The sequence below is a fragment of the Polypterus senegalus genome, chromosome 12 (assembly GCF_016835505.1).
Source record: "Polypterus senegalus isolate Bchr_013 chromosome 12, ASM1683550v1, whole genome shotgun sequence".
Classification (NCBI taxonomy): domain Eukaryota; kingdom Metazoa; phylum Chordata; class Cladistia; order Polypteriformes; family Polypteridae; genus Polypterus; species Polypterus senegalus.
The window spans coordinates 93,365,964-93,383,057 of NC_053165.1; the positions used below are offsets into that span (position 1 = coordinate 93,365,964).

General features: G+C 39.8%; 1 protein-coding gene across 1 annotated transcript in view; it reads right to left on the bottom strand.

Moving 5' to 3' along the window:
- tyk2 (tyrosine kinase 2) overlaps positions 1-7,263 on the bottom strand; it is a 75,060-nt gene extending 67,797 nt beyond the window's left edge. The window contains exon 1 of the mRNA XM_039772939.1: positions 7,010-7,263. The gene's annotated coding sequence lies outside the window, so the exon portion shown is untranslated. The remainder of the gene's footprint in view (positions 1-7,009) is intronic.
- Between the last annotated feature and the right edge of the window lie 9,831 nt (positions 7,264-17,094).

Genomic DNA, 17,094 nt, shown 5'->3' on the forward strand with positions numbered 1-17,094 from the left:
CTATCCGGATCACCTCCAAATGTATAAGAACTACAAGCTTCACCAAGAATGCTTATATGAGAATGAAGACTAGCTAGAGGCTAATGATTAATTTTAGAAAATTCACTCATCCACAACATTTTTTTATTACCAGATAATGGAAAGCCTTTTCTGGAGGCATCAAGTGTAACATTGGATGGAACACCAGCCTATCACATAGCACTGTTAGGGACAAACTCATTTTTACTCATACTTACTCACACTGGGACCATTTAGGTTAGTGAATAAATTAAATTCATTTGTTTTTGCCAGGGTGTTGAAGGGGTCCGGTTTGGTGGACTCAGGATTGGGTCACTGCTTTTTGCAGATGATGTTGTCCTGTTTGCTTCATCAGGCCGTGATCTTCAGCTCTCTCTGGATCGGTTCGCAGCGGAGTGTGAAGCGGCTGGGATGAGAATCAGCACCTCCAAATCCGAGAGCATGGTCCTCAGCCAGAAAAGGGTGGAGTGCCCTCTCAGGGTTGGGGGAGAGATCCTGCCCCAAGTGGAGGAGTTCAAGTATCTCGGGGTCTTGTTCACGAGTGAGGGAAGAATGGAGCGTGAGATCGACAGGCGGATCGGTGCGGCATCCGCAGTGATGCGGGCTCTGCATCGGTCTGTCGTGGTTAAAAAGGAGCTGAGCCATAAGGCAAAGCTCTCAATTTACCAGTCGATCTACGCTCCTACCCTCACCTATGGTCATGAGCTATGGGTAGTGACCGAAAGAGCGAGATCGCGAATACAAGCGGCTGAAATGAGTTTCCTCCGCAGGGTGTCTGGGCTTTCCCTTAAAGATAGGGTGAGAAGCTCAGTCATCCGGGAGGGGCTCAGAGTAGAGCCGCTGCTCCTCCGCATCGAGAGGAGTCAGATGAGGTGGCTCGGGCATCTGATCAGGATGCCTCCTGGACGCCTCCCTGGTGAGGTGTTCCGGGCACGTCCAACCGGGAGGAGGCCCCGGGGAAGACCAAGGACACGCTGGTGGGACTATGTCTCCCGGCTGGCCTGGGAACGCCTTGGGATTCTCCCGGAAGAGCTGGAAGAAGTGGCCGGGGAGAGGGAAGTCTGGGCCTCTCTGCTTAAGCTGCTGCCCCCGCGACCCGACCTCGGATAAGCGGAAGAGGATGGATGGATGGATGGATGTTTTTGGCATGTTGCACAAAAAACAAACTACTCGGTGATTACATATGTGGAGAAGATATACATTACAGACGGCTAGTATCCTGGAGCCGAGTGGCAACAAAGCTAACCACTGCACCACCATAACATCCTAAAGGAATATGAAAAACGGGTACATTAAAATAAACAGTGCATTAGTATTATTTATTAGCTTCTTCTTATATGTTACACTGCATGTACACTATAGATGTACAAAGTATGGCTTGTATTTTAGTATTTCTATGATTTATCTTGTTGGAAAATACAGTCCAGAGCCAGAATTATTTTGACTCTTGCACACTTTGTTTATGATACTACAATCTTGGAATATGCACATTTCTAGTGCAATTCATTATTTTTATACTAGTGAGTAATTACACTTTACTTTTATCTAATAAAAGCCATCTAGTTTCAAGTGTAATGATATAAGCAAAGTAAACAACTGCTAGGGCCCAGTAGCCAGCAGGAGGCCCCCAGTATACAGTACATAGAGAAGACAAACATTTCAGCCTCAAAACAGGTACACCACTTAGGCTTGGAAAAAGCACAGAAACAGCCTGTTAAGGACAAATGATAGCAGGTGGTAGTCTAACAAATCCAGAATGCCATTTTTGAACTCCAGCAAAGTGTTTGCTTGTAGTTTACTAGTACATACTCCATGGATTTACAGGAGTTTCTTCCCATATACTGCAGGCTCCCTTTCACATCCCAAAGATGCCCCTTAAACTGGCCCAAAATGAGTCCTGCAATGGATTGGCCTATTGTTAAGGGTTGGTTCCTAATTTTCTCTAGATAAATAGAATAAAGTGGGTAGAGATAACTGAATAGATCATTTTTTATTAGCCATCTATATAAGAAAGACTTAGCAATGATAAAGTGGAAAGAAATTGTAGCTGTACACAAGCACTAATTCAATATACAGAGATATTCACATTATAAACACATTCATCACTACAAATGCATACAAGCACACTATAAACAAAGAATGCTTTACAAATGCTTTACATACTAAAACACAAACAAATGCCTTACACTATTATGAGTAATAAGAAATGAATTGCATTCAAATATTTGGGTAGATAAAACAGAGTTTTAGTTTATAGTTCACTTTAACTATTATTCTATAAATATGAACATTTCATTAAGCTTGTAATTTAAAAATTCTGCCATATGTACACTTATATACATAAAATATATTTACACACACACATTTTAAATGTGGGGATTTAATATTTAACAGCTGGTCTCTTTCCAGACTAAAAATCTTATTTACTGCATTTCTTGCAGGATGTGTCCAGCCATCTACACAGGTGAAACATGGAGGAAGCTAGCGGACTGTTTCTGGAAGCACATTCAAGCCATTAAGATCAAAGACCTTACAAAGTCTATTGTAGAATGCTTTACATCCTTTGATCATTGCCGCATTGCCCTCTCCGGTTGTGTAGTTCACAGAACTTTAAAGACACCATTCAAAGAAAAACAGATAAACTGTGCTCATTTTCACCCTGGAATGACATACTGTATTTCTCCAGGTCTTAATGACTGACCAACTTTTTAATCTCTCCCTTCATCTTCTCGAATGCCAGTTTTTCTCCCTTTATCTGCAATGGCTTTACCTCCTTCCCCTCCTATTTATGTTACCTGCTCTTTCCTCTTCAAGCTGCATATATAGAGTATATATGAGATACATGCAAAACTTAAGCAATTTCAATATGCGTCTCCTAATAAAACTACTCATATATACAGATTAGGTTTTATATTGACACTGTAGTAGAAAGTCATAACTGTCAAGAGCACCAAAGCAGGCAAGGCAGGAACCAACCCTGAACACTGTGCTAATGTGTGTACACACGCTGTCCTACATTATGCCAATTTATAGCTGTATAGGGTCATTAATGTGACATGTACAGAGCACACTGAAATTCTTACTTGCACATACTATTCAATACTCTGTGGCACCATGATTACCTCTAAATGCAAATTAGCACATCTTTAAGATATGGGAAGAAACTAAAGAACCCAGAGAAAATACACAAACTGTACCCACTTTGCGACCTGGCTAGGAATCCATCTCGGGACTTTAAAGTTAGAAGCAATGCTTCTCCATACCCAACCAAGATTAATCGCTTTTCTTTGTATAGTAATAAAGATTATAACATGATTAATTACAGCATATCTGGCAGTAACCTTTACCCAAGGCAAAGTGGAAGATCAAGGAATGTGACAATTGTTTACATGTACTTTTTAGAACTGTAGCTCAAAATTACACAATAAACTAGAAGCAGAGATATCAGAAACTCCCTTATTCATTTTCATTTTTTTAATTCACTTTTCTGAGCTTAGATTTTGCTTTCTTGAATTAGTATACTGCAAACTTTTTCATGCCAAAATTAAATGCAATCCAATGTGTTAACCATGCCACAATGGTGGTACATTTCATTTTGCCACGGTTTGCGTCATATTAAAAAACTAGGGGGCCCCCTGCTCACTTCACTTGCCAAACCCCGTGCCTGCACTATGTGCTAGCCTCTTTCAGGTTCTGTTGCTCACGTATGGGGATGCGAATGTACAATTTACTAACTATTTTACATTGGCAAGTAAGCAAGTAATTAACCATACTAAAAAAAAAATAGTAAAATGTAAATAATTTGAAAGTAAATTATGTTTCATGTTGCGTTAGAATTATTCGTTGCGTAATACGATTTCATTCTGTTTGGCTTTGAAATGAACACGCAAAAACTTTTTAAACTTACACTTTCACTGTAAAACTTCAGTAAAAACAATTTTTTTAATTCAATTTTCGTCAATATCGCTTTGAATTTTGATTCTGTGTTTGGACTTTCATCGTGACAATGCAACGTATAACTTCCCGTTACTGAATTTTGTTTCTTTCTCTCTATTAAATAAAATGATTATTTCGATTGTTTGGCTCAGAGCTTTGTAAATTGTCTTTGCAAAAGCTATTCTAACGGGAAATTGTTAACGTTTTACTATGAATGGAATATCAAGATCTCCTTTGTTGTGTAATGTTATCTCCTAAAGATACATCCTATCAACATTAATTTGGCCAGTGGAAGAACGGACGGTGTTAACGGTTGTTGATATTCTTTGTTATATTGTAAGCTGATGTTTTCATCTTCTACATGATCACCACCAACTGTTTCAGCAAAGTCTATTGATACGCATTTAACCAACTTGCCGTATAACCGATAGACATTTTTGGTATTAATTCGTTTGACTTCTTTGTTTCTCGGTGCTAGGATTGCATATTGACATTTTTAGTCTTAATTTGTTTCTCTTTATCATTTCTCGGTGCTAGGATTGCCGATTGACATTTTTCGTCTTAATTTGTTTTTCTTTATCGTTTCTCGGTGCTAGGATTGCCGATTGACATTTTTGGTGTCAATTTGTTTCACTTCATCATTTCTCGGTGGATTGCCCATGTACTCATTTCTTCTGTTGATAACCCCTCATGATGAAATTCTTCAATAAAATTTGGACATAATACATCTTCTTTAATTGGGAACTTAAAGTGAGGAAAACGTTAAAATTTATAAGTGCTGAGAGAACATGAACTGTGTCTGTCAAAAGTATTCACACGAATGAGAGGTGAGACTACCCTGTGCGCGGCTGAAAATGGTTAAGAGGAGAACGGGACTTGAAAACATCTCATGGCCAAAATCTCGACTCACGGGACTTGAAAGAATCTTCCAAAAAATTTCTTCTCGTCGCAGGATTTTCTTTACTTAATAGACATATCAACTAAATGATTGAATTCTTTTCACTGTAATCTTCACATCAGTATAAAATGCAGTACAAAAGAGTATTGTACTCTGTATTTTAAACAGTATCCATCCAACGTAGGTCATAACTAAAGCAAAGCAAAACCATTACATTTACTTAGTGGCTGCTCCAATTGTAATTACTTTTCAATTCAAGACCACATGGCAAAACTAAAGGAAATCAAATGACATCAGCGTCAAGATATGGGGCAACAGCATGAACACCTGAAATAATAAGCATTCCACTTCCAAAACTTTCAGTGATCTGGCAACAAGTAAAATGTCCGTTAATGTGGAGTACTTAATTGAAACCTTGAGAAGTATGTTTTAAGTCTTGCTGAGAAAGTTCATTCCTATGTCTAATTGACTAAATAATGTGTTACGCTTGCCTTATATCATATTGTTTCATTCTTCTTGTAATAGTCCTGACCGACACATGAATAAGTTTTAGCAATTTCTGGTGCTGTTGTCCCTATCACCTGGTATTTACAAAACATATTTAGGGGATTACCTTTGTACAGACACCTCGATTGATGATCAATGTAATCGTACACTGCAGCTCTTTGAGACATTAACACTTAAATGTGTTCTAAGGATGTTTCTGTAGCAGTTGCAAATACTTGTTGCGGTTTCCATATTACACCCGCCCTTTCAAGCAGCCAGCTAACATGGAAGAGAATGAAATCATCAGCTTCCAGCTGTTCAATGAGACAGCCGACTACATGCCTTATCAAATCCCTGTTCATCACCTTTAGCGCTTGTTGAACACACTTGTGGTTGGAACACCCCTTAACTCAATTGTTGACAGCCCTTGCTCTTTCTTCTGATGCAGATTGGTTACTTGATTAAATTCAGGTTTGGCATGGTATTGAATTGAAATGTAGTACACTCACCTTCTAAGAAAAATGCAACATGTTAGCACTGCTTTTAATTATTGTACATAATCTATGAACATGAAATAAAATGCAATATGCTTTGGCATTTTATTTTAAACTGGTGCAATAACTGTGTGCTGTAATCGATTACTTGGTGGATATGTTTTTAATTAGGGCACAATAAATCCAGTGTCGAAATTAAATGCACCATGTGCATAATCATTGCACTGAAATTTAGTTAACGTTTTGGACTGCAATTAATTTTGGCATAAATAAGGTTCCATACAAACTAACAAAAGCTGACACAAGAGCAATAAACTGGAAGCACAGGTGATATGAGCAACAATCTTTTTTTCAGTTTCACCTTTCTAATTCACTTTTCTTAACTTATTGGAGAAAACGGAATATAAATACAGTGCAAAGAATGAAAAGGTCGCACAAGCGCAAGTGACAATGAATTATAAAAAATACTGCTGCTTGATGGTTATTTTCATTAGCCAGCAGACAAAATGACTATATAACAATTAGAACGACGTGTGGAAATATTAATTCCGGTGTATGACGCAAAAGTAAACAAGCCTTGCTGGAGACACTGGTTTGACAATGGCAGTTAAAAATCACTAATACATATAGGAAAACATAGCTAAATCTTGAACAAACACATGCACGTGCATCTATTATGACATACTGTTATCCATCGCAGTCCATGTAAGGCACAATCTCGAAAACCCTCACAATCCCTCATACGGAGCAATAACTAAGTCATCTTACGTGAAACGAACCATACGGTAATAATATAAGTACTACCGTGTGAAAACAAAACAATCAGCGATCGGTCTATAGAAACAATCAGCCATCTGGCAGTGTGCCCATTGCAGTTGCTTCCACATGGGAAGTCCGCTTCGTACTTAATGACATTTAAAGTGACGCATGAGACCGATCTCTCGTTCTGTCTCACACTTACGTAGAAAACGGATAAGCACGCAACAAGCTGTTTTAGACCCAACAGTGCCACTAGCGGGCTCGCGTCCAAAGGTCTCGGCGGCTTTCGGATCTTTGGCTCTTCATCTGAGGCAAACATGTAAGCTGGGCGTCTTCGATGCGCAAACTACTGCCACGGAGATTCGGCCCAGTGAGAAGGGACGGGGGGTGGGGGGTGGCAGTTGACGACTCTTCTTACCTTCTCCTCTCGCATCACCGGCCTCGCCTTTAATTCTTCAATATAGATTAAAGGAGTTGTTGGCAACTGCTCCTGTCGGAAAAATCTTCAGTGTTCAGCTTGATGATCACTTCCAGTAGCAAGAGAAATTCTTTAATTCCTTTATTTCAGACTTTCGGCCTCGCACTCAACCCAACGCCTACGTAAACCAAAACAGCACTAACCAAAAACACTCGCTGAACCAGTCCCTGACGGCGACAAATGAAACGAAAAGCTGAGTAAACTAGGGGCGGTAACTTGGGCTGGCCGCGTGCACTAAGCGGAAGAGACGACGGAAGCAGTGGCTTCTGGGATCTGTGGTCTAAGGTTTTTGGACTGCTTCTTATTGGTAAATGGCACGTGATCGTGCGGATCATGGTAATTGTAGTACGAAATATTCGCTGACTAATACAATGCCTTTTTTGCTGTTGAGTGACTCATAGTTTGCTCACAGCTTGAGCGAGGTAAGCATTCATAATCAATAACGACAATGGAATTAACAATTACGACAGCACCCAATGACTTGTCAAATTAACATTTAGAAATCCTTAAAAGAATTTCAGATACCTTAAAATCTAGCTGAGCTTTTTAGATACAGAATCTCATTTTAAGATATCTCCAAATATATTTCTTTACATCATATATTTGCATTCACTTGCTTAGCAGACGTTTTTAACCAAAAGAAGTCAACATAATCGGATTTACATCAGTCTGGGGGATAGATTGGGAACAAGGGTTGCAGGACAGGTTACAATTTGATCATCACAAGTAAAGAGCTCAGAACAAAATACACGCTACTTACAATTTCTAGGTTACAAAAGCATCAGTTAGACTGAATTTCACGGAACAAGGAAGTCTTCAGACACTTCATAAACATATTGAGGGGCTCCGAAGTTAGAATGAAGTTGTGCAGCTTACTCCACCAGCTAGCAGTTACACATGAAAAGAGCCAGAGGTGGCATCAACAGACACCACTCATCAGCAGACTTGAGTGGTTGAGAAGGAGCACAGGGCTTCAGGGGTTTATCCTAGATATATATGAGGCGGAGGGTTGGCGCCCTACCCGGGGTTTGTTTCCTGCCTTCCACCCAGTGTTGGCTGGGATTGGCTCCAGCATGCCCCCGTGACCCTGTAGTTAGGATATAGCAGGTTGGATAATGGATTATATATATATGTATATATGTAATCGTCAAAAAAATTAAAGGAACAATTTTTAATGAGAGTATATAGCATCAAGTCAATGAAACGTTTGGGCTATTGATCTGGTCATATAAGTAGCAGAGGGGCTTGTTAATCAGTTTCAGCTACTTTGGTATTAATGAAATTAACAACAGGTGCACTAGAGGGGCAACAATGAGATGACCCCCAAAACAGGAATGAATGGTTTAAAAGGTGGATGCCACTAACATTTTTCCCTCCTCATCTGTTTTTTCACTCGTTTTCCATTTGGCTGGGGTCAGTATCATGAGGCGATACCTGGACCCTACAGAGCTGGCACAGGTAGTCCAACTTCTCCAGGATGGCACATCAATACGTGCCATTGCCAAAAGGTTTGCTGTGTCTCCCAGCACAGTCTCAAGGGCATAGAGGTGATTCCAGGCAGTTACTCTAGGAGAGCCGGACAGGGCCCCTCGTAGTAGGTCTTTAACCCATCAGCAGGACTGACCGGTATCTGCTCCTTTGGGCAAGGAGGAACAGGATGAGCACTGCCAGAGCCTACAAAATGACTTCCAGCAGGCAAGCCACTGGTGTGAATATCTCTGACCAATAAAAAACAGACTTCATGAGGGTGGCCTGAGGGCCTGATGTCTTCTAGTGGACCCTGTGCTCACTGTCCATCACTGTGGTGCTCGATTGGCATTTGCCATAGAATATCAGAATTGGCAGGTCCACCACTGGTGCCCTGTGCTTTTTACAGATGACAGCAGGTTCACCCCAAGTACATGTGACAGATGTGAAAGGGTCTGGAGAAGCCATGGAGAACATTAGGCTGCCTGTAAAATCGTTCAGCATGGCCGGTTTGGTGGTAGGTCAGTGATGGTCTGGGGAGGCATATCCATGGAGGGACGCACAGACTTCTACAGGCTAGACAATGCCACCTTGACTGCCATTAGGTATCGGGATGAAATCATTGGACCCATTGTCAGACCCTAAGCTGGTGCAGTGGGTCTTAGGTTCCTCCTGGTGTACCACAATGCCCAGCCTCATGTGGTGAGAGTATGCAGGCAGTTCCTGGAGGTTAAAGGAATTGATACCATTGACCGGCCCCCACACTCACTCGCCTGACCTCAATCAAATAGAACACATCTAGGACATTATGCTTCAGTCCATCCGATGCCTCAGACTGTCCAAAAGCTCAGTGATGCCCTGGTCCAGATCTGGGAGATCCCCTAGGACACCATCCGTCGTCTCATTAGGATTATGCCTGACATACAAGCACAGGTTTATTATAAACTACAGAGTACCATTTGGAGTTGAAAATTAAATTTCAGCAAAATGGGCTAGCCTGCCGCATCATTTTTTTACTTTGATTTTCGGGGTAGGTTGATCATTTTCATTTCCATCAAGCGATGTGGCATCCTTATATACACTCACCTAAAGGATTATTAGGAACACCATACTAATACGGTGTTTGACCCCCTTTCGCCTTCAGAACTGCCTTAATTCTACGTGGCATTGATTCAACAAGGTGCTGAAAGCATTCTTTAGAAATGTTGGCCCATATTGATAGGATAGCATCTTGCAGTTGATGGAGATTTGTAGGATGCACATCCAGGGCACGAAGCTCCCGTTCCACCACATCCCAAAGATGCTCTATTGGGTTGAGATCTGGTGACTGTGGGGGCCATTTTAGTACAGTGAACTCATTGTCATGTTCAAGACACCAATTTGAAATGATTCAAGCTTTGTGACATGGTGCATTATCCTGCTGGAAGTAGTCATCAGAGGATGGGTACATGGTGGTCATGAAGGGATGGACATGGTCAGAAACAATGCTCAGGTAGCCCATGGCAATTAAGCGATGCCCAATTGGCACTAAGGGGCCTAAAGTGTGCCAAGAAAACATCCCCCACACCATTACACCACCACCACCAGCCTGCACAGTGGTAACAAGGCATGATGGATCCATGTTCTCATTCTGTTTACGCCAAATTCTGACTCTACCATTTGAATGTCTCAACAGAAATCGAGACTCGTCAGACCAGGTAACATTTTTCCAGTCTTCAACTGTCCAATTTTGATGAGCTCGTGCAAATTGTAGCCTCTTTTTCCTATTTGTAGTGGAGATGAGTGGTACCCGGTGGGGTCTTCTGCTGTTGTAGCCCATCCGCCTCAAGGTTGTGCGTGTTGTGGCTTCACAAATGCTTTGCTGCATACCTCGGTTGTAACGAGTGGTCATTTCAGTCAAAGTTGCTCTTCTATTAGCTTGAATCAGTCGGCCCATTCTCCTCTGACCTCTAGCATCAACAAGGCATTTTCGCCCACAGGACTGCCGCATACTGGATGTTTTTCCCTTTTCACACCATTCTTTGTAAACCCTAGAAATGGTTGTGCGTGAAAATCCCAGTAACTGAGCAGATTGTGAAATACTCAGACCGGCCTGTCTGGCACCAACAACCATGCCACGCTCAAATTGCTTAAATCACCTTTCTTTCCCATTCTGACATTCAGTTTGGAGTTCAGGAGATTGTCTTGACCAGGACCACACACCTAAATGCATTGAAGCAACTGCCATGTGATTGGTTGATTAGATAATTGCATTAATGAGAAATTGAACAGGTGTTCCTAATAATCCTTTAGGTGAGTGTATGTGTGTGTGAATGTGTGTGTGTGTATAATAGGTTTTGACCCACTGACTACACTGTAGGCAAATATCAAGAATTTGAACTGAATGTATGCTAATATATAGCTAATACAGTGGCATGTGCTCGCATTGACTGATTGATCACCAGATACACTGCTGCATTTCAAATCATCTGCAGTAGCTTGGTAGCACTTGCTGGTACTCCTGCCAGCAGAGTGGTGCAGCAGTCTAAAGTCTGGACCAGGAGCTTAGCTGCATACTCCCATCAGATATTGTCTGATCTTGTGGATGTTGTATGGAGTGAAACTGCAAGACCGAGAGACTGTGGCAATATGGTCAGTGAAGGACAGCTGGTCATCGATCACCACCCCAAGGTTGCGTACCGACTTTGCAGGTGTTAGTAAATAATTTCCCAAGCAAAACAGAGATGTGATGCTAAATTGATGGATGAGCTGAGATAATAAGAAAGTTGGTCTCTGCCAGGTTGAGATAGAGATGGTGTTCCTTCACCAAGGACCTGCTGTCCTTAAATCATGTGGAGAATGCATTACACCTTTTCAGAGTCAGGCATCAGCTTTATGGTATGGGATAGCTCACTACTTGGCCTGCGTCCTCACTTTCCCTCTAGACGGGCCTTACAATGTCCTACTGAGAGAGAAACCTCCTGAAAGTTCTAAGTCTTACCACAAATTTTAAGGTTAGCCACTGAGAAAAAGGCTTAATATTCTAGCCATACAAAATGCCGCTTTGCTTGGAATTTGGGGTCTGATTTGGTTAACATTTACTTGTTTTACAAGAGAACAAATAGCCGCAAAATTTCCACAACAAACAATAAGCCATAACTGCTTTTGCAGTGTTTATTCCCCCAGAGGCTGCCCTTTAACACATACTGTAGCTTGGCACGTTGGAGCTTTTGTTAAAGCGTACAGTGTCATAAATCATCTTCTCTGCAGAAGGACATGGCAACATTCTAGTTCAACTAGCTCTTCCAGACCCAAGTTAACCCTTCACTGCTAGTGCAAAAAAGAAAAGGACTATGAAAGAAGCTTTAAAGCCTACAGATGTTGTGGTTTTTACTCAATCTTGCCCACTTTAAGAATGCAGGGTTATATGCTAGCAATAGGGGAAACACGGTGTATTTGATGCTTATTATATATCTTTAGGACTCACTTTCAGAATTAGTTTTGTGTGGAGACTCTTCTCAATTTTTAAGGATTGTAAATATGTTTGCACTTAAGAGGAAAGAAAAAAACTTGTTACCAACTTGACTGGAGCACATTCCTTTAGAGATCAATCATAGCCTTTACACGTTAATAAGTGCAAAACATACGAAAGAGGTTCTATCTGTCTATGAAAGCAATGTCTCCAAGCCAATTATATTTGAGTACATGGTAGCAAGGAGGTTTATGCATAAGTCTATGAGCTTCAATAATGTACAGTGGATTCAGAAAGTGTTCAGACCCCTTTCTGCACTGCTCATCACCTGTCTAATACAATACAGCTTATTTTTATATAGCCCAAAATCATACAACAAATGTCGCAAAGAGCTTTAACAGGCCCCACCTTTTCACAGACCCCCAGCCCCGACTCTCTAAGAGGACAAGAAAAAGCTCCCCAAAAAAAAAAAACCTTGTAGGGGAACAAAAATGGAAGAAACCTTAGGAAAGGCAGTTCAAAGAGAGACCCCTTTCCAGGAAGGTTAGATGTGCAGTGGGTGTCAAACAAAGGGGATAAATACAATACACAGTACAGAACACAAGTAATCCTCAATACAATATAATAGTGCAATAGAAATTTTACAAGTACAGAGCAGAATTCAACAGTAGATATCACATAATATGATTCGGCCATCAAGCTGCTTCCCCCTATTGGCCATTCCACAGCTGAGACAGTGCTGGGCCAGCCAATCTGATGAAAGGCCCCCTCTACCCGATGAGTCCTGCAATTCTCCATCAGAGAGGCAGGCAAAACAACTTGGCAGGTGGGCAGTGGCACCAAGTGCCACATTTGAGAACCGAGAAGAGAAGCAGAATAGGTGAGGGTTAGTAACAAATTACAATTATCATATTACTTATGTTTTAATGCAAGTAACTAACAACAGAGATGCAGTCTGTACAGTTAATCAGCAGCTCTAGTCAGGGTATGCTAAACTGAATTAGTGAGTCTTCAGCCGGGATTTGAAAGATGAAACCAAAGGGGCATCTCTTATAGTAACAGGCAGACCAGTCCACAGTTTAGGGGCCCTGTAACTAAAACCTCGACCTCCCACTGTTATTTTATTAATCCTTAGAATCATAAGCAGGCCGGCATCTTGAGATCCTAATGTGTGTTCTGGGTTGTAAGCCATGATAAGTTCAGACAAGTAAGCAGGACCTTGGCCATTTAAGGGTTTATATGTTAAAAGGAGAATTTTGAAATTTGTGTGTAGGATTTAAGAACTGGTGTTATGTGTTCGTATTTTCTTATTCTTGTCATAATTCTTGCAGCAGCATTTTAGATTAACTGGAGGCTATATAAAGAACAGTTTGAACATCCAGTGAACACCGCATTGCAGTAGTCAATCCTGCTAGATATAAATGCACGAATCAATTTCTCAGAATCCTGCGTATTTAGAAAGAGCCTTATTTTCCCAAAACTTTTAAGAAACATGATTTAGACAACTTTGTAATGTGTACTTTAAAATGACATGCTAGAGTCAAAGATAACTCCAAGACTGTGGGCTGATTCAGTAAAATGAATGGTGATTCCAACTGAGTTAAATGATGACAAAATATTGTCGCAATCAGCGCGATTCCCTCCAATAATTAACAACTCTGTTTTATCTGTGTTTAAAGACAAGTAGTTCTCATTCATCCACTCCTTTAATTCACTAACACAATACTATCCCTAAAGTGAAGAATGGTGGTATTTCTCAAAGGGAGGGGCAGGGAAATGGTTAGAACTGAGAGAAGAATGAATGCAGCCAGATACAGAGAGGTCCTTGAACAAAACCTGCTCCAGAGTGTACACCACCTCATAATGGAATGATGGTTCACCTTTCAGCACAATGACCCAAAGCATACAGCCAAGACAATGCTGGATTGGCTTCAGGACAAGATTCTGACTGTCCTTGAGTGGCCTGTTCAAAGCCCAGACTTCAACACCAGAACAAATGTGTGGAGAGACCCAATGATGGAATTTTATAGACGCTCCCCATCCAATCAAATGGAGCTTGAGAGAATCTGTCAGGAAGAATGGAATATACTGCCCCAATCCAGGCATGCAAAGCTTGTCGAAACTTATCCAAGAAGACTCACACAGCTCTAAGTGCTGTCAAAGGGGCTTCAACAAAGTGCTAAATTAAGGGTCTGAATATTTTGCTTTCTAATTTGATATGCTTTACTAATCACTGAGAGGAAACTCTTTTCGCATGACCTTTAGAGGTCAGAGAGCAGGATGTGGAGAGATTTCAGTTTTTGATTGTACATTTGCCAAACTTTCTGAAAATATGTTTTCACTTTATCATTATGGGTTACTGCAAAAATGGGAAATTTATTTGTTTCAAATTAAATCTACAAAACAAAGTGTACAGAAAGTCAAGGGGTCACAATGGTCTCTGAATCCACTGAGAATATCTGGTTTAGTGTGAAGGAGTTTGAAACAGTTTACAAAAGCATGAAGAAAATAATAAAGCTAGTTAGGCTACACGATTTAACTGATGTGTATGCTATATGAAATTTATATACAGATATAAAAAATAAGCAAGTGACTACTTAAGAGGAGAAAACAGGAAAAATAATTCTGCTCAAATAAAACTTTTAGACTAAAACAAATTATAGCGAATACAAGTATTCCTCACTGTGCCACAAATAATTTATACATTTAAAAAAATGCACTTTTTAATATATAAAAAGTTGAAATAACATACCATACCATATGCTCAGTATTGAATACTGTACTATAGGATTCTGTTTAGCACATACTTGCATTACAGCTGTCAAATGCACATGACAGCTTTACAATTTCATTGGTTTCCAATACAGTATTTAGTTTAGTTTTTAACAGTTATTCAGTGGAAATCAGCATCTCACTTGATCATTTGGCTAAAACTAAAGTCAAATTACACGACTTCTAGTCAGAAAGGATGTCTGCCATTGCTATTCTTGTGGTCGGGACCATGTCAGATTACACAACTAAAAAGCACTGGGCACGTTGAATTAGACGACTCCATGATAACCTTCCAGAACGGTTTCAACACTTCCAAAGTACTGCGTGCTCCTCTCTGTCTGAGAGCCGACAGAGCCAGTTTTTGTGCAGAAGGGTTTACAGGTACAAGTTCAGCCACAATTTTTTTTCTTTTTAACTTTCCCGTATACAAAGTATAGGGAAAGTATTGTAATCATCCAAAGATTCAAATGTTGAGATTTTGATGAATCTCAACATTTTAGACCTCCCTGACTTTCTCGTATAAGGAAAGTATTGGAATCCTCCAAAAATTCCACTTTGAGATTTTGATGAATCTCAATTTTTTAGACCTCCCCGAGTCCAGAAATATAATTTTTGGAATAATGTGTGTATATGTAAACAAGATAACTTGAGTACGCTTTCACTTAGGTCAACCAAATTCTGCATATAAGTATTAGGTACAACTACAAACTTTGAGCTATTTCCATTAACTGAAAGTGGCACACTTTACCTTTTATTCATGCAGCTGCAGAGTCTGATTTATTCAACTTTAGCTTTATAATAATTGTTCAATATATTATTAATTTGATTTGTTGTTGATGGTTCTTTAGTGTTCATAATATAAAAATATAATAATTGTCTTGCGGTTTACTCAAATATCCATCTTATCTGAATATAGGACAGTCTAGGGGAGACCACTCCCAAATTTTTTTTTTCTCTTTTTCATGTTATCATTGCACGTAAAACATGAGATATCAGACACACAAGTCTCTGTTCGGTTTGCAAGGTCCAAAACTTCTGTGCTTATTCTTTGTATGCAACACTGTACGAATTGCACTTCTTCCTGAGCACGCACTGGTCGACAGCGCTTGCATACACAGTGTCCACCCCTATAACTTAAGACAAAATCAAACCTGTTTGCACCTCATCCTAACAAAATCAGACCTGTAGACTGAGTCACTGGGTATGTCAGTGTTGGGACTACTCCATGCTTGCCCCCCACCTACCTGCGATTATGCAAAATAAAGTCTATGACTGAAAATCACTGGAAGAGTCAAGAAATGCGACATGGCCTGTAAGTATAAAACAGTTAATTAAATCATGGACATGCAAGTCAGACAAAAAGAAAAGGTCAGCCAAACATTGTAAAACTAAACTAATACGGAGAAATATTTCAGACAAAAAAATAATCAAATGCATTAATTAATGTGTTATGAAATGTGCAAATAAATTAATAACAACACAATGATACAACCTAATTTTACTGCCACTTACAAGCCTGTTACTGACAGCAGAATCTCTCAGCTATCCATGCCAGACATTATTATGTGTGTTGTTGGTTGGGTGCGGTTTGTTTTTATTACAATAATTTATTGTGGGAGCTTCTGTGAAGCTTTAATTTCCATAAAAAAGTATAATCTATCTATATGAGCAGACATAATGAAATGTTTCATGGATTTTTTTTTTTCTACGTGTTTTTATTTCATTTTTTTCAGTGACACCTAATGCATCATTAAATACACAATGAAAGTTGTCATTTTCACCCATCAAAGTTGTGAGGGTGGGTTTTTGATTGGGGAATCCTGTGTAGAGTGGAAATTAATCTTTGCCCATCTCATATTACATTTCCAGCAGATTCTTTATCTGTAGAGTCCTAATATTGAATTCAGAGCTTCCAGAATTCATGTACTTTGCTTCGCTCAGTAAATCTGAGCCACCACACATAGATTATTAATAAATCAAAAACCAATACTCACTAGCACCCACCCCATTAATCTTGATGGGTAAAAATTTTTTTTTATTTTGATGCGTATTTTAGGTTGTGTGTGTTGTTACCGAAATAAATGAAACAAACAACTGAATAAATAATCCACAAAAACATGTTTCATAAAAATTATTTGTACTCACATATTGCATTTTAATTTGTTTATTGTCACATTTCACAATAATTTGCGTATTTATTTATTTAGTCTGAAATATTCCTCTATAGGCTAAAGGGAAGTGGTCTCTGCTTGAAAACAGATAGCAGGGTTACTTTAGAAAACAGAATACAGTCTGCCCAAGAAAAAAGACCTTTTCTCAGATTTTTGTCAAATCA